Raw genomic sequence first — 19,802 nt, forward strand, 5'->3', positions numbered from 1 at the left:
TGACGGTCAGAAATTGAATGTACTCTTTTAGGTTTAATTACATTTTTATTGGTGTTTGCTTATTCACTCTACATACTTCATAGGTAGTGCATTAACAATAAAAGCTGTAAATCCCCCTCCCACAACTAATGATCCTTGCCTCCCATAACAACCCTCTCCCTTTGCTGGTGACCCTCTCTCATGCCCACTGTTGCCACTGTACTGTGGTATTTGCTTTCTCTGTTGGGGCCAGGTAAACCTGATTGTGATACATTGTTGTTCTGTTGTTGGATTATCAAGTATTATTCATTGAGCTTGGAAGTTTACAGGTTCTTTAACATAATATTTGTCTCTTGGGACATGACAGCTCTTTGCAGTCTTCACTAAAAAAAGTCACCTGTAAAATATCTTTCTTCCCATTTGATCCCCTTTGACAGTTTTTCCATCTCTAAGAACCACCACTGTCTTCAATCCACTTGTGCTCTGTGGGGGCCAACCTTTGTCCCCAGAGAAAAAGAATTGATGGTTTAGCAGCTAATAGGAGATGGGATTTGAGGCTCTCTTCCCTCCCATGATGGGTAGATGTCTTCTGATGGACATCCCAGAAATATAACTTCTGGCATTTAGCCAGGGCTGGGCCCATGATTTGTTCTATCATTGTCAAGAAGAATATCCCAGAATGATTTGATCTTGGGGCAGGACCATACGATATGTGTTGATTCACCCTCCTCTCCATGTCCCCTCCAACAGTGTGAATTACCTGCCAATATCATCCAAGCTAACCCTGCAGAGGTTTAGTGTAATCTATATAATATCTTGAGCTTCGTTTAGCTACCCCATGTGTGAGAGTTGAAGTTATTTGTGCAAAGTAACATATCTTCTCATTGGTCCGTGTCGATGGTAATTTGCCATTCTATTTCCCAGGCTCGCTGGAATAGAAATTTGTCACAATTTTCTTAAGATTGAGCATGTTGTGTATTTTAGACGTAGCAAGTCTATCTCCTGTGCATGTTAGGAGTAATTTTCAAAAAGTGTTAGAACCCTGACCACCCCTTGTTTAACTCTAGATTGAAAAGTCAATGATGCAATTGTGGGTATCGGAATACTCCTGCTTTAGTTGCTCTAATGATTTGAAGGAACCTTCTTCAAACATTGACTTGATCATCTAACAGTCTCCTGCCACCCTAGTGATTAAATGTAGTTCTGTCTAACCAGGGGGTGAAATCTGTGTTTTTCCATAGTGGTGTGAAGGGCGACATAAAATAGTAACGCTCTTCCTCGCTGCTATCCTATCTTATACTTCTGGGGTAGCACCTGTCACTAGGGATTTATTTAGAGTATTAGTGCTTTGTCTTTTATGTGTCCACGTTATTTACTAGAGAGGGTCCGTTGCATAGTAAAGTCAATCATACACCAACCTTTCTCAGTCTCACAGCTGGTCCAAGATATCAGGAACAATAGGTGTGCTGCCGCTTAATAGCAAGTCAGGTATGGGATCTCCAGTCCCCCGTTGCTGGGATTGAGCAAGCACTGGTGCATGATATTCTCTCTGCCTTGCATAGCCAAATATAAGAATAGCAGAGTGATTGGAGGCCCACAATATAGTGTTTTAGGATATTGAGTGCTGATGTTTGAAATAAATATATGATTTTTGGTAGGTTAGACATTTTATGTGCCACCACTCAGCCCAGGAGGGTAACGTTTTGTATTTGCAACTCTTTAGTATGGACTTTATCGTTCTCTTGAGCCTATGTCTTTGGTTCTAGTTAGAGTGGATGTAGGGGTTAACCCTAGGTATTCAACTGCTGTAGATGGTCCTTGTGTGTGGAGATGTCCAGGATCCCCCAATAAGTGAGATTGATTTTAAAATCTGACACACTTTGCTAGGCTTCTAATTCAGTCATGAGGTGAGGCAAGAAGTGGAGTGAATCTGTCACTGACACCAATACATCATTGACAAACATGGTAAGCTTTATGTTTTGTGTGCCGAATTTGATCCCTTTAATCTGGGGATTTGCCCGTATTCATTGGGCAAGTGGCTGCAGAGTCAGTGCAAACAGAATGGGTGATAGGGAAATACTTGTCTGGTGCCTCCGGCAATTTGTACTCCCTGGGATAGCATACTGTTTAAAAAAAATGACTTTTTGGGTGTGATTGCCCGCTAGCAGCCAATTCCAGAAGTTCTACCTTAGATCCCTCTTCTAAGCGACATCAAACATAATGTCCCATCAACCCTATCAAAAGCTTTCTCAGCATCTATAGTGACCAGGGCTTAATGTTTCATTTCAAATTTACAAATATCTGGTAAGTATAATGCCTCCTTGGTGTTGACCCTTGCCTGACGTATCTGAATAAATCCTGATAGGTCTGGGTGAGTGAGTTCCCCCATCGATGTTGGTAATCAAAGTGTTGCTATTTTAGTAAAGATTATTGCATCGACATTGAGGAGGCAAATCAGTTGGTAAGAGCTATGATCACCAGGCTCCTTGCCTGGTGTGAGAATCAGAAAAAGAGTAAACTCACTCATTGATGGTGTCACCCACCCTACCCGTTTCATTTCTTGGAATACCTTGTTGAGAAGTGTGAGAAAGGAGGTACAAAACATTTACAGAAGGTTGTCGTAAAGCCGTTAGGCCCTGTGGCTTTTGCTGGGTGGAACTCTGAGATAGCCATCAGTATCTCCTCTTTTGGAAGAGGTCTTTCAAGGTTTTCTCTACCTTCACTACAGATCATTGACCAGTTTCCACCTGCCAGACAGTCCACTCTTAGGTGGGGGTAGGTAGGTTGTTTTCCATAAATTTGTGAATAAAGGTTTTGTAAGAATTAGGCTTTGTCTAAGACTTGCATGTGCTGCTGGCCATAGTGGGATTTAACTTTTATTATTGTATTTTTAGCTTATTTGGAGCACGGAAGCTTCACCAACAGTCTCTTTTATTTATTGCCTCATTCAGAACATCTATTGTTCGATCTATCTAGTAAACATGTGGCTCTATCCATTTCTAGTGTTCTAATCTGGCCTTGTGTCATGAGGATTTCCCTCCATACCTTTTGGGAATGCATCCATCTATGGTCTTGCACAACATCTTTATGGACCTCTGACCTCCTGGTCAGAGACCTGCTCTCTCCCCCTGCAGCTCCTCTGGTAGTGCCGCTGCCGCTGATCTGTGCATGTAGGTGTTCGAGGCCCTCCTCCACCCGCAGGCTTCTGCCTGCGTCTCATTCCTGGTGGTCCAGTGGGAGAGCCTTGCTCTTCCGCTGGTTCCACTGCTGTCTGTATTGTTTTGTGCCTGTTTTTCTGTCATTTTCTGTCTTTGTTATTTTGCCCTTTTTTTGTTTGTTTCTCTCTGAATTTGTTCTTCTGCCTGTTTTCTGTCTTTAGGTATTGAGCCTCTGTATTTTTTATTTGTTTGCCTTGCTTCTACCTGCTTGTTCTGTTTACTTCTGCCTGTTTTCCCTTTCCCGCTGCTGCTGTCCCAGCAGCCCCTCCCCTCTGCTGGTTCCCGCTCCCGCCCCCCAGCTGTGCTTCCCTCCCCCTTCCCTATCTAATGGCGGCCGCTGCTCCGGTGTCTGATCAAGACCTCTGACCTCCTGGTCAGAGACCTGCTCTTTTCCCCTGCACCTCTGATTGTAGTGCCGCTGCCGCTGAACTGTGCAGTACTCTGTGCAGGTAGGTGTTTGAGGCCCTCCTCTACCCGCAGGCTCCTACCTGCACCTCATCCCTGGTTGGCCAGTGGGAAAGCATTGCTCTTCTGCTAGTTCCACTGCTGTCTGTGCTGTTTTGTGCCTGTGTTTCTGTTGTTTTCTGTCCTTGCTATTATGCTAATTTCTCATTTGTTTCTCTCTGTCTTTGTTAATGTGCCTGATTTCTGTCTTTAGGTATTGTGCCTCTGTATTTTTTATTTCTTTGCCTTGTCTCTCTCTGCTTGTTCTGTTTACTTCTGCCTGTTTTCCCTTTCCCACCGCTGCTGCCCACGCGGCCCCTACCGCCTGCCAGTTTCCGCTCACACCTTCAAGTTGCGCTACCTTCCCTATTTAATGGCAGCTGCTGCATGGCCACGTGCAGGGGTGCACCGCTGGCGTGCCAAAGGCAAGCAACCCAACCGTGACCAGCACCAGGGACCCGGGCTCTATGACCACCTACCGCTATTACTCAGCTGCCCTCCTCGCACTCAACACTGGAAGGAACAACAACGGCCAGCTGTCCACACTGAACACCACCTTCGGCCAGTTTTTCTGCCCCTTCTGCCAACGAACCTTCTCCACCCTCCGCACCACTATGGCTGCCACCCCCACGCTGGATTCCAACACCACCGAAGCCCTAAAGTGCATCCTCCCCAACGTGCTACACAGACATGCCATGGAGATCTGGGACGTCCTCGACACCCTTTCACCAGACATCGCCTTCTTCTCGGAAACCTGGACCAACGCTTTTCTCCACCCCGACATCGTCACCGCCATTCCTGAAGGCTACAAGATCCAGAGAAAGGACTGCCCAAACCACCCAGAAGGAGGACTCGCCATCGCACACAAGAGCTCCCTCTGACTCTCCACCTCCACCACGAGCGACTCCTCCACCACCACTAAACATCTTCACTTCCAGATCCACACCAGCCCTAGAACCACTCTTTGCGGCACCCTCGCCTACAGACCCCCGGGACTACATACTCATCGGAGACCTGAACTTCCACCTCAACAACCTCAATGACCCCATCTCCACCACCTTCCAGGCCTACCTCGCCAACATCAGACTGAAACAGCTCATCAACACCCCCACCCACAAGGCAGGACACACCCTCAACCCAATCTTTGCAGGTGGTAACATCCACTTCAGCCACACCATGCAGCCCCTTTGGACAAACCACCACTGTGTACACATTTCTCTTTCAACACTACCACCGCTCTCAAACCCACTCCTCACCCTCCACGAAGGAACTGGAGCAAAGTCGCACAGGGCCACCTCAACTCCACCCTCATCCATGACCCCCCCACCTCGACCAACGCCAACTCTGCAGCCATGGAACTACACCGCTGGAACACCAACTGCACGGAAAAGCTTGCACCCCTCCGCACTACTGACAGACAATGCCTCCTGAAGGCCACCTGGTTCACCACCAACCTCCAAGAAGGCAGACGCTCCTGCAGACTTCTCAAAAAATGATGGGGAAACTGTGGTAAATAATTTCATTACCGGGACTTAATTTGATACAGAAACATAATAAAATAGCTCAGTAAAATAAGAGGCAGAATCCGTGGTATTAGAGGTTCGGAATGGGCTTTATTCCAATGGTCGATTATAATCGGTTGCTCCAAGTTCCATCACCACGGGGGTTCAGGAAGTGAAGTACATACATTATTGACAAGAAATGACTTTTATAGAACATACATTACAATGAAGCGAATGCGGTAGGCGTAACAATTGATAAGGAAAATGACGAGTCGCATGCGTAACCGAAAATGGGCGTAATAAGGAGTAAAAAGGAACATAATTGGTTATGATGTCATATATAGGTGGATCTATAAGATTATACTTGGCATAGATGCGCGCGCAGCAGCATGACGTGTGATTGACGTGCAACTAGGGGGTGAAGGGGACTTGACATTTAGCTCTACATGTGGAGACAAGAAGTCTGGGGGGTCAAGTCAACCTAATCCCAAATCATATCTAACATCCTATGTTTAAAGAACTATGTTATCCACAAAAGAAGGACTCTCGGACAAAATCTATTCTATACTGACTGTGCGTGCGTGTACAAGCGTCTAAGTGTCTATATGAGATGCAAGGGGCAGAAACCTTCCATGGTAACCGGGCTATGAATTACTTGCATAAAGATAGAGAAGCCGAGCCTTTGCTCGGTAGCTGGAAGAATGTTTACTTAAACTACTAGACAGGAATGCATCGGCTGAGGAGCGAAGCAGATAACTCGAAGGTGAAATACAGTTCTTGGCAGAGAATAGGCTGATGTCAGGCTTCGTGAGCCGCGCAGAGAATGAGACAAAGTTCATGGTCACAGATGCAGGCTCAGACTGGAGTTTTCAGAGGCAGAAGAGAAGAAGAGTTTGATGACAGAATCAGGGCCTGCTTGCCTGGACTGTAAAATGGCATAAGTGAACCATATAAAGCCGATGGCCTTTCATACTTAGGAATGAAACATCCGACCCATTCATGGCGGATCCGACAGAGGACATGTTGACGGTGGACGCACATGTGTTTGCGTCTTCATAACTGGAACTGGAGGGAACATACATGTACTTGTGATTCATACATGAAACCGTTGGGGTCCAAGATAGGGGACATAACTGATCAGAAAAATCCATATTTCCACAAAACAGCAAAACCACTGAAGACCTAACCATCTAAAAGAAAGCCATGACAGAATACTACCAATGCATAAGATCCACAAAGAAGACCTTCATCTGGAAGAAAACCCTCACCAACTCCAACAACTCTAAGGAACTGTTCAACACCATCCATCAATTCACCAAACCCCCTAGGTTAGCCATGGACATCACTCCCTCCCAGGAACTCTGCAACAAGCTTGGCTCCTACTTCGGCCTGAAAATCAACAATCTCTACAATAACTTCAGCGAGCAGTCTCTAGAAACCACCCTCCACTTCATCAATGACAACCGGCCCACCATCACAGCCTGGACCTCGGTCACCACTATAGACACCACCACAAACATGAAGAGCACTCACTCAGGAGCTCCTACGGACCCTTACCCTACGCACATCTTCCACAGAGCCGCTGCCGCAATAGCGTTCAAGCTACGGTGGACCATCAACACCTCCTTTGAATCCGGCACCTTCCCAGATGACTGGAAGTGTGCAGAGGTCAAGCCCTCCCTCAAGAAACCCTCTGCAGATCCGACGGACCTGATGAACTACCACCCCATCCCTCTCCTTTGCTTCACTGCCAAAGTCACCAAGAAGATCACCAACGCCCAGCTGACAAACTTCATCGAAGAGAACTACATCCTCAACCCTTCCCAATCTGGATTCCGCAGGAACCACAGCACAAATCCGCCCTCCTCGCTGCCACAGACGACATCCGCATGCTCCTCGACCTAGGCCACACCGCAGCCCTCATCCTACTCGACCTCTTTGCAGCCTTCGACACCGTCTCCAACTGCACTCTCGCAGTCAGACACCATGATGCCAGAATACAGGGAACCGCCCTCGACTGTCTCCGCTCCTTCCTTGTCAGCAGATCCCAAAGAATCAGGCTCCTGCCTTTTCTCTCCGAACCCACAGAGATCAACTGTGGAGTGCCACAAGGATCATCACTCAGTCCCACGCTCTTCAACATCTAGATTGTCCTCCTCGCCACCTTCGTCAGACAGCATGGAGTAAGCATTGTATCCTACGCCAATGAGACCCAGCTCATCCTCTCCATCATGAAGGACCCCGAAACCACCAGACTCAGCTTCCAAGAAGGAAAGAAAGACGTTGCAGCTTTAGTGAGCAGCAGCTGTCTGAAACTCAACTCGAAGAAGACAGAAGTCCTCATCCTTGGACCCACTCCCTCAGCTTGGAACCACTCCTGGTTGCCCCCTGAGCTCTTAACCCCCTACCCCCACAGACCATGCACGGAGCCTCGGCATCATACTCGACTCCCCCCTCACCATGACCCAACAGATCAACACCGTGGCCTCCATGCCAGGAATCTCGGCATCATCCTAGACTCCTCTCTCACCATGACCCGCCAGATAAACGCCGTTGCCTCTGCCTCGACCTGCTTCAATACTCTCCGCATCCTCCGCAAGACCTTCAAGTGGATCCCCCTGAAGCCAGAAACACCATCACCCTTGCACACATAACAAGCAGACTGGACTACGGAAACGCCCTCTACGCTGGAATCAACAAATCCCTGCTAAGCACACTACAGACCTTCCAGATCACAGTGGCAAGACCCGTCCTCGGCATCCCCCGACATGAATACATTCCCCAATACCTGCGAGACCTCCACTGTCTCCCCGTCGAGAAGAGAGTAACCTTCAAGCTACTCACCCATGCCTACAAATCCCTCCCCAACATCGGACCCAAATACCTCAAAGATAGAGTCTCATTCAATGTACCCAAAAAAAATATACGATCCACCGACTGCGCCCTAGCAAAACCCTGCTCATCTGCAGAACCAGAGTGGGTGGAAGAGCCTTCTCCTACATCGCAGCCAAAGCCTAGAACAAATTCCCAGTCAACATCAGACGCTCCCCTACGCTGCATGTGAGAAGTTGGCCTAATATATGCTGTCCACTAGTTATAGTGGGCACCTTGTATCACTCCAAACAATCCCTTATGGTGAATAGGTTAAAGAAAACCTTTATTGAAAGCTATCCTAGTGGTAGCTATGGAGAGCAGCCTTCAGGCTAAGTCTTGAAGGAATGTAAAGCAGCTTGTTTTACCAGTCTATAATCTCTTGAATGATCAAATGAACAGCCACACCAGGTATATATTTAAAATATATGTATTTAAGATAAAACACACCCCTCTAGTCTCTTTATGAGACTGGAGTTCAAAGTACTTAATTTACAAGTTAGCAATCAACAGCAATAGCACAAATACACGTTTGGGCCCTAGGGGCATACAAAACCATATACCAATAAAGTGGTATAAGAACCACAACTGAACTAGACACAGGGCCTAGAGCCTGTAGAATCACTGGGACCCCAAGGAACCACCCAAGGTAGTGACTCAGGGGACCCACGGGGGCCGTGTGTAGTGTGTAACACAACCGCGGGTTCCCGTTAGCTTCTATGGGCAATGTCGCGGTTGGAAATTTAAAGATTAGGGACACTTAGAATCGAGTCAGGACCAAACCCTTATGGACTTAGGAAGTTCTAGGGCTAGCACCTACGGGAGTAGCGGAGCCAGGGAAGCCGGGTGCATAGGTGTCTTTTGGTGTTGGGTCGCGTCGTCGATTTCAATGGAAGCTGGCGAAGAAGTGCTGCTACCGTGAAGAATAGAAGTGTCTGATGCGATCCAAGCCTGGATCTAGGATGGAAGGGAACCTGAAACCAGAGGGGACAGAGTCTGGGTCACTTACCAGTGACCAAGGGCAGGATGGACCAATGCCCACAGATGTCGGGTGTTTCAGGTGAGTTGACGGGTGTCTTGACTCTTCAGCCACGAGGTCCGGTAGCTGCTGATGACAAAGAGGAACCGGATTTGAGCTGTCCCACAAAGTCTGTCAAGTGCTGCGGTGTTGGCGACCAGATTGGACCCAACAAGCCTTGGCAACGGCAAGCCACTGGAATTCAGAGAAAGGACTGCGGTGCAGACAAGCAAGGTCTGAGGGACTCACCCAGCAGAGGTAAGTCGGGGCATGTCTGGAGTAACCAGGAAAGCCCAATCAGAAGAGGAGTTGCCTTCGTGGGGACCTACTAGCTAATGGGCTAGCGATCGCGAAGGAGCCTCAAGCGGTCACACTGGAAACTAGCCCACGGGTCACTCGTGGAGTGGAGGCCAGAAATCTTCGGTGCAGGAGATGGTCAAGGCTGGGGCTACTAGGAGCCAAAAGCACAACTTCGAGAAAGACCAGAAAGATGATGTTGCTGCAAAAGTTCACAGTGTCCAGGTGTCACGGTTCCATGTCACCAGCGATAGCCACGGGCCTCAGCTTTGCTGTGGACTCAGGGAAGCCTTGGGGAAGTCTGGAAATCCACCTCTGGTGATGCAAAGACTTCGGTGTCCTGCGGGAGCTTCAGCAATGCAGACCAGTCAGTTGCTTCTTTGGTGCCTGCCAAGCAGGGGAGTCACTCCTTGACCCCAAGGGAGATTTCTTCAGTCTTCTAGTCAAAGTAGAACATTGAAGGTCCAGGATATATATTGCAGAGTTTCGTCCAGGGTAATCTAAAGTCGCAAGGACTGGGTTCCCAAAGTTATACTAAGTTTGGGAGCTGGACATACTGTAGGGACCCACCTATGGGAGGGTTTGGAAAGAGGGGTGGTTAGCCTGTCTGTCTGGGGAGGTGGTTACACCTCCCTGCGACAGGAAACCTATTGTCCAGGCCTCCCCTGCCGGAGTTTCGGTCAGCAGCAGGAGGCCAGACCCTTGTCTGTGGCAGAGGCATCCATTTTGCGATGCCAGGGCTGTAGAAAGTCCTACCGGGTTAGACCAGTGTGAATATGTCTCTCCCTCTAGAAGGGTGGAATGCTACCCCCGCCGCCAGAACTGGCGGGGGGGGGGTAGTATTCCAAAGCGTTTGACACCAAACACGACATGTTTCCGTGCAGCCATCCCAAAGTTAGCATTTACCGTGAGGTTATAATGCATTTAAGAGTATATGGTCAGGCTGCACCCCAAACAGCATCAGAGGAGGTACTCCGAACTCTGCAGAGGGGCTCTGCTCATGCAGGGGCACCCTCTCACATAAAAACCAAGCACTCTGCCTTCAGGATTGTTAAGGCCTGCCATAGGAGTGACTTATAGGTTTTATATGTGTGTTCAATGGTAGTGATATAGGTAGCCTATACCACTGTAAGGAGTGCAAGCACCACCTTACCCAGGCTGCAGTAGCAGACCTGTGGTGTCATTTTGGAGTGCTTCCCAGGGGTGGCATAATACATGCTTCAGCCCCTGGTAGGCCTCTGAGGTACCTATGCCCTAGGTACATAGTATACCATATACTAGGGGCTTATAAGGCACTCCAGAATCCAATTAGATATGTACCTAATGTACATGAAAACCATTTTAGAGAGGAAGCAGCTAGGCTGGGGTCCTGATTAGCAGGGCAACAGCCAGACTAAGGTCGAAAAACAGTGAAACACCAGCAAAAATTGGGGGTACCCATGTGAAGCAGATCCTACTCTCCTACACTGCACATCTTCAGGAAGAGCCTCAAGACATGGCTCTTCAGCAGAACTGGAGCTGCACCCCCCCCCCCCCCCCACCCAGCGCCTTGAGACCCTTACTGGTGAGTAGCGTTCTTTAAACCCCCTGATTGATTGATTGATTATGGTTCTTAAGGCCTAACATGATGTTTGCGAGTAAAGCTTTACTCATATGCTTTGGAGGGGCCTCCTCCGATATGACGTTTCTAAGGAAAACCAACTTCAAGGCATCCCAAAGAGTGGCTGCGATACTGTCCTTCATGTCATTGTGTGTTGCATATTTCGTAATGCCTTTTTTATACTATTGACAGTTACTGAGCCTTGGAGGGTGTCCTGAATTCATCATGTATGTCTGGAATCTGGTTGTCTAGGGCGCAGCCAGTATGCTAGACAAGTAACTGATGTTGTATGTGGTATATTACCAACTGTGTGATACTATTGAAGAAGATGTAACTTACCAAGTCTAGGATATCTAAATGTATACAGGACAAGCACATTTAACTTACCAGATCAAAAGAAGATAAAAGTAGACCATTAGGCTGCCATGCTAGGTCTTCTTTATGGCTATGATAGTACACTTGCTTTGTGGACTTCAGTGGTGATTTTGAGTTGTTAAACAAGGATAGTGCTTGAAGGGGGGTATGTTATTTCTAATTTTTGATAGATTTGCATACCTATGAAAGTATACTCGTCTGTTAAGATAAAGGCCAAAATATACCAAGAATCTTGCAATGCTGCACCGAAATCTGCAGAAAAGCATTGAGCGATTTGCAAAAGAATCAAAAAAACATATGACAATGTCCATGTGCCGTACAAGTGAGAACCTCAATGTTTATGACTGGCCCAATGGCAAACTTATAAACACAGTAAAGTTTTAAACTGCACAGACACTTTCTATCCATTTGTAAGAATTGATGATTACATCTACGATCAAAGAGGCTATAACTGAGAAGAAACTACAAATCTAAAAACTGTCACCAATGCATCAAAGTCAATATTCCCCGTGTTCTTTCTCTGTCTGTGTGTCTGTCAGTCTGTCAGTCTCTCTCTCTCTCTCTCTCTCTCTCTCTCTCGCTCCGCCTTTCTTCCCCCACCCCTTCAGTGGTGATTCATATATGTGAATAAAGGAATAAATGTAAATTGCAGCTGAGAACTGCAGCACGTATATGTTTTAGTGATTGTGTAGAAGTGTTTTTGTTAAGCCCAGAATACAAGCTGAAATTGACAGAAATCACAGAAGCTGAAAAACTCTTAAATATCGTAATGTCAAAACTATTGCGGATCAGAATACAGCAGGCAAGGCCATTCTTTTTTAGAAAAGGGGTTTTTAATATTGTTCAAAATAACAGGCCTGATTCACAAAAGTAATCTGAGACAAAATCCTAACTTTACGACTTTTGGTATTCACAAAGGGCATTTAGGAGTAGTAAAGTTAGGATTTTGTCTCAGTTAAACCTAAGTTTTACTTAGGACCAAAACTTAAGTTTAACTGAGACAAAATCCTAACTTTACTACTCCTAAATGCCCTTTGTGAATACGGAAATCCTAACTTTACTACTCCTAAATACCCTTTGTGAATACGGAAAGTTGTAAAGTTAGAATTTTGTCTCAGATTACTATTGTGAATCAGGTCCAATGTGTACATATCATTGTAATGTGTATCATTTTTATGCACAATAATTGTATTTGTTTTTATTCATATATGGCATTTTTTTCAGTTTTGCATTTCATACGTAGCAGAATGTTTGGTTTATAAGGGGATTGGGACAGTAAATTAAACGTTGTAATTGTATAAGTCAGTTATGATTTACATTTTTGTGTGTTAATTTTTATTTATACTTTTTTTTTTTTTTTCACCAAATTATTTGTTTTGAAATTATATCTTGTTTTGGAATGTTATCTTAAATTTGTATGTAAGATTCTAAATTTTATATGTAATACTTTTAAAACACTTTAAAAAAATAGTTTTAAAAGTAGGATTTTCTGTAGATAATTATGTAAACAGTTTATGCTCCTTGATGTTTAAAATTATCCTATATAAATTATTCTTGAATTGAAAAAAGTATTTCATTAATATTTTAGGCTTGAAGTATTGTAATTTGTGAATTCCTTTCTCATTGGGAGATAAACAATTATATAATTTAATTTTAAAACATAATATACTGTTCATTTATATTCTAATTAATAAAAAAATATATACATATGTTTTACATTAATCATATTTATTAAATTTAAATTTAGAGTAATTATTAACTTCAAATTTACCTTTATGTCATTTACTTTACTTTTTTGATTAATTATAATTGATTTTAGTGATATATATTATTTTCAATGTAATCTCAGCTATTATTTTGTAGGAGTAGATAGTTTTGAACATAAACAGTAGAGTACTTTCCTCAGAGTTGGAATAGAAAATCTACCCCCATCTAGCCCAATCAAATTCCAATACTTTCCCCAGTGTGATTACGTTTGGAGTTGGAATAGTAAATTGGAAACCCCTAAAGTCCAACTTTTTCCCCAAAGTGGGTAACTTTGGATGTGGAAAAGTAAATCTGAACCCCCTTCCAAAGCTTAACATGTCCCCAATGTGGTTAGGTTTGGAATTAGAATAGTAAATCTGAAATCGCACCAAACATCCAATACTTTCCCAAATATAGTTACGCATGGCGCTGGAAAAATAAATCTGCCCTCTCCCTAAGTCCAACACTTTTCCATGTGTTATTAACCCCTTCAGTGCCCATGACGAGCTGGACTCGTCATGGGCTGCGGTGGCGCTGTGCCCATGACGAGTCCAGCTCGTCATGAACTCCGCCCGCTAATGGAAGGCGCGGCACTGGGCGGGGAAAGGGGCGGGCATGCAAGGGGTTAAACTGGGGGTTGAATGCTAAATATGAAATCCCCAAAGTCCAACATTTCCTCAGTGTCGGTAAGTTTGCAGTGGAAATGGTAAATCAGAAACCCTCAAAGTCCAACATGTTCCCAAATGTGGTTAGGTTTGGAGTGGGAATATTAAATTTGACTCCCTAAAGCACAATACTTTGCCCTCTGAGGTTACGTTTCTTTGAAGATGAAATAGTACATATGAGCCCCCCCCCCGCCCCACCGAGTACAACACTTTCCCCCGGGTGAAGAGCAAATAGTAAATCTGACCTCCCAACACTTTCACCAATGCGTTTAAGTTTGGAGTGGTAATAGTAGATCTGACCCTCCCTAAATCTAACAGTTCCTCTGATGTGGTTATGTTTGGAGAGGGAATAGTATATTTGAGCTTCCATAAGCCATAGCTTTTCAGTATGGTTAGGTTTGGAATGGGAATAATTAAGTTTAGCTCCACAAAAGTCCAATATTGTCCCCACTGTGCTTAGGATTGGAATAGTAAATATGAAACCCCCAAAGTCTAACACTGTCCCCAGTGTGGTTAAGTTTGAAGTGGGAATAGTCAATCTGAACCACCCCAAAGTCCAACACTTTTCCTACTGTTGTTATGTTTGGAGTGGAAATAGTGAATTCGACCCCCAGTCAAAGTCCAACACTTTGTCAATGTGGTTAAGTTTGGAGTTGGAATAGTAAATCTGACACCTGCCTCAAAGTCCAATAGTTTGCTGAATATTATTTTTATTTTTTATTTTTATTGAGATCCATCAAGAGTTTACAAATTCATCTAAATAGCACAATGCAAATATCCAAAAACCTTTCATAATAGCCCTATTGATCGAAAAGGGTCAATTGACAACAGTTTACATGATCTAGAGAAAAGGAAACACCTTGAATTAAACAAGACATTAGAGATCAAATACAATGTATCTACATCAATACCTAAATAAGATGCCCATAAGGGAGTAAAATATAACTCCAGATAAAGCTGAAAATATTAGCAAAATAGAGACAACTAAAGGTGTTTTGATATACAAGAGATCAAATGCAGCGTTACCTGCCAGATCTAAAACAAGCTTAAGTGTTTACAGTGCATTAGGTCCAATAAATTATGCGAAAATATCAACATATAAGTAATAATTAATATTTATGTTCTATTGACTTAAATTTATTTTTATTTTTTTAAAGGGAAGCTAAAGTGTCTATAGTGCAATAAAGTGCAGTAGAATAGATGTCCACAGAGCAATAAACGTGCATATGAGTATGCAAATATGTCAGCACCTACAAGTGCATGTAAAGCTCAAAGTGCTTTCGAAGTTAAAGCAACTAATGATTGTTTGACAAAAAAGATCAAATGCAACTTCACCTGCCCAATCTAAAATGAGCTAAGGTGTCTAGAGTGCATTACCTCCAATAATTATACATAAATATCAACATATAAGTCAAAATGTAAATTTTGTTCTAATGACTTAAACCTTTTTTTTTTTTTTTAAAGGGAAAGCTAAAGTGCCTATAGTACAATAAAGTAGGTATCTATAGTGCAAAAAACAGTGCAAATGAGTAAATAAATATGTCAACACATTCCACATTCATTGGAACGTTTTCTGAATATGTTTAAGCTTGGAGTTGGAATTTAATATCTGTACCCACTCCTTAATACTTTCCTCAATGTAGTTAAGTTTAGAGGGGAATAATAAATCTGAACCCCCACATGTTCAACACTTTCCCCAATGTAGTGATGTTTTGTAGTGGAAACAGTAAATCCAAGCCTCCCAAATTCCAACATTTTCTCAAATGTGGTTAAGTGTGAAGTTGGAATGGTAAATTGTAGCCCTCAAAGTCCAATACTTTCCCCAATGTGGTTATATTAAGAGTGGAAATAGTAAATATCACCCTCCGTCCAAAACTATCTGCAAAGTATTTCAGTTTGCAGTTGGAATAGATGATCCGAACCCCCAAAGTCTAATACTTTCACTCAATGTAGTTAAGTGTGCACTGGCAATAGTAAATACAAGCCCCCCCCAAAGTTCAACACATTTGCTAATGTGTTTAAGTTTTTAGTGGGAATAGTACATATGACCTCCTCTCCCCCCCCCCCAAGTCCAACACGTTCCCCAATGTGCTTTAGTTTGGAGTGGGAATAGTAAATCTGACTCCCCTCTTAAAGTTCTTTTATCAAAATGTGTTACAGTTTGGAGTGGGCGTAGCAAATTTGACTTTCCCCAAAGTATAACACTTTTTCCAGTGTGGGTAGTTTTATTTGGGAATATTAACGGTAATATCCATAAACTGTTGGCATTTGTCTTTTTGTTATTATGTATATTAAAAAGTCATAGCAATTTATAGTATAAACTTTTCGTTTGTTTATTTAAGTTTTTGTAAAGTATCATTTTTCTACTTTAATGTTATATAAATTTTCTTAACATCTAATTAAATATATATTGTTTTGTACTGTGCATTATTTTTCAATACTTACAATAAGTTTTTAGACTTTTTTATTATGAAGGACAAATATTTTTAGTTCTTTCAGAATTATTCGAACTATAAATATAGCATAGTGTAGTGTTCATACATTTTTTGAAGTTATACATTTTTTTCAACATGTTGCATAGTAATCCTTAACAAATCTCACTTTTTATATCACTTACACTTTTTAAATAATATATTAGAAAGTAATAAAAATGGTTTTAAATTTTGTCAGAATTTGTTAATATATATTTATACATACATAATTTTATACATTTTTGTAAACATAGAACCATGTTTTAACATTTGTAACATGCCTATTGTTTAGTAAAAGTGAATAAATATAATATACTTTTAATGTAATGTAATTTAAGGTGGATTTGTAGAGCGCTGCTTGTGACCAGTGAGGGTGTCCAAATGCTGTTCATTTTTACATTGATTTCTACAGGATGTAATTCTTTTTTTTTTCTTTCCATTTTCTGTCCTTTATTTTTTAGTCTTTCTTTATCACTTTGGACTGTTCATGGAATTTGAGTCTCATTTTACTATTGTTGGTCTCTGGTTCAGGTAAGAGTTATTTTCTTTTATGGCTATTCAGAAAGGCAATTTACATGTGTAATTTACTCTTACACTTTTGAGTAACTATATGACTTTTGGCTATTCACACAATCAGAGTGTACAGTGACTCAAAAGTGAAGGCTTACATGTCGTCACACTTTTATTATCAGGGGTGGCGTAACAGTAATTGTAATTTATAAGCGTACAATTAGTATACATGACTTACCAGTAATCATAATTACAATTGGTATATGTAACTTACAAACAGTATTTTATGTCCGGTAGAACCTTTGCACTTGGGAGGAGACTCCACCTGGTAGTGAATACGAAACCTCCACACACGGGGGCATCTCAACACATGGGGTAGAGATCTCTTCAGGAAGTGAATAAGAGACCTTGGCATGGCAGTAAATTGGAAGCATAAACCAGACAAAGCTGACACACATTCCCTTACAACCATATAAATACTGCCCACAAGATGGGATCTGATTTTTTAGTCTTCAGCTTTCGAGTCCTGCATCCACCACTGTGTCTTTCTGCCTGAAGGGTGCTGCCTGTGTTCAAGAGGAAACTAAATTTCATTGAGGAGGAGACACCACTAGTAGTAAACATTTGTGGTTAAATACTTCAAGCAACAACATGGGTTGCTTCCATTTTTCCTCAGTGGAATCTAGAAGGAAGCTTTACAACAAGTGGTGACAGATTCAGTTAATGCATTGAGGCGGTGGTCTGCACATAGGGGACATTAAAAAAAATGTCAGGATGATTGGAGGTGCATAAAGGAGAAGTTGACCAGGATTTAGCCAGCTCCAGTTCTTGCTGGAGGGCCAACTGGAGCCAATCTCATCCCTTTTGAGATGTAAGTGCTCTCTAAAATGCACCCCCACCTGCTTTATGGGCTGCCACTTTACGAGAACATTAATTTGGTGCAGGTAAGATCACAACAGCATTGCCCTCTACTCTCCATAGCTGCCAAGCTTCCCAGATCCATGAATGACTAGGTAATCAAGTCGAGTTTGATTCTTTTAATTCTGAGACTTGTAGTGCTGGTTTTATACTGGGTTAAAAAAGACTACAAGTCCAAGAATTCTAAGAAATAAACTGAGACTGGCCTAGCTAGTAACACATGTACCTGGGAAACTTGGTAGCAATTAATCTCTTTATGTCTGTAAAACTAAACCATCAACCACTCATTCCATATCTGTCCTTCAGGCATAAATGCATTGTTAGTTGAACATCACATGTATACCCATCATAAACACCATATAACACAAGACCTGAAAATCCTCCATGCTGTGCTAATGTTCATTTTACTACTCTTTCATACCACTGGATTGGTTGTTCCAGCTGTTGCAGAAGTCATTGAAACAGCAGCAGGACAACACAGAGGGCAGGCCTTGAAATGGAAACCACCTACACAAACCGGTATGTCCCTATGCTAAAAAAGGTGACTAAAATTGATCTTAGTTGTTTTCTTAATCCAAAACAGAAGTGTAAATATATGTTTTGCAATGCTTTTTAATTTTTCTCAATTCTTACCTTGACGGGGGCATGGTCTAGTCGAGCAACAAGATGGCCACGTTGACAGGGCTCTGCCGGCCATAGCATAATCCTTGCAAAATCCTAAACAGTGAGAAGCCAGAAGCACCTGCTTACCACATAGATCTAACCGCGAGTGGGTCGTGCATTGGTGGAGCTGAAATTTGCATCCGACCGTCCTGCTGATTTGACAGGAAATTGAGGTGCGGAGGATCAGAGGATGGGCCTAGCCAGGATGCCGCTAAAAGCTGCTGTGGAAGCGAAAGAGGACAGGCCCCAAGGTCGGAGGTATTCATGGCCTGGCGAGAGGAGTGTGAAACTGAGGTACAGGAGGGCAGTTGGAGATGTGACTGCGATCCCACCCAAGAGTTGAATGCGCACCCTCCTAATGTATCGGCCAGGCGGCCAGTGGATGGCAAATTCTGGGCCAAGGCCCAAACATACACTGAGCCTGATGCTGCTTTGCCCGGGAGGGAGCGGGAAGAGGGTTAGCGACTCCGACGCTCCCAGGGGCTCATGATGATATGGAACTGAACTCTCCTTAGGTGGATCAACAGGGCGCAAAAACACTACAGGGCGCCGGCGTGGAGCAGACTCAGCGAGGCTTGGAGGCGCCTTTGGGCTGCCGGGAACAACAACACTGATCGCTCCCCCCTGGATGAGGGGGGCACAGTGCTGTGCCACAAACAAGGGATTGGGCTGGGGAGATAAAGGCCCCAACAGAGTTCTCTCCAACCTGGGCGATGCCCTCTGGGACCTGAAGGTGGGTCTGGTGCCATCCCGATGAGGCTGCATGGAGAGAATGTAGAGGGGGAAGTATTCGACTGAAATAAGTTCTGGAAACGGGCAGTACCCGTTAGCAACTCCCTCCCTCGCGGTGAGTGAAGGCACAAGTGGCATACAGTAATAATCTGTAGGTGGGAGCCTGAGCACCTGCAAGACCATGCAGACACCCACATACAGACAGTGAGACCCCCTCACCAGACCCATAGCCCACTGGGCTTGGAGCTGTCCCATCCAGAGACATGGGAAACATGATCCCAGACAATCTAAACTAGCTTTTGAAAACAAGAGGCTCACAAGGCACTCGGACGCGGACACTGAACCGGATGCTGAGCAGGGACCAGGGGAGGAGGTGGATGGGAAAAATGGTGACCTCCGGTCTCTCCTACTAGACATGAAATCCAGCCTAAAAACAATTAACAATAACATACTTACCTCTCAAATAGACCAAGTCAAGAGACAAGTAGACACTCATGAAACCCACCTAGATCAGTTGGAAAAACGTACATCCGAGGCCCATGAGTTCCAAGTGGAAACAAAGGGCCAACTGCTACAAATGGACTAATTACTAAACATTATCAGAGCCAAGAATGATGACTTGGAAGCCCGCTCATGTACAAACAACCTTCGGATAACAGGCATTCCGGAAACCATGGCGGTATCCAAGATGGAGACTTTTGTGGAAGAGTTCTTGCGTGAATTGTTTGGCCCAGATCTCTCCAACATGTTCACTGCCGATAGAGCACACTGTACTTTGGGTCGCAGGCCCCCT

Source organism: Triturus cristatus, chromosome 5_1, assembly GCF_964204655.1.
Source record: "Triturus cristatus chromosome 5_1, aTriCri1.1, whole genome shotgun sequence".
Classification (NCBI taxonomy): domain Eukaryota; kingdom Metazoa; phylum Chordata; class Amphibia; order Caudata; family Salamandridae; genus Triturus; species Triturus cristatus.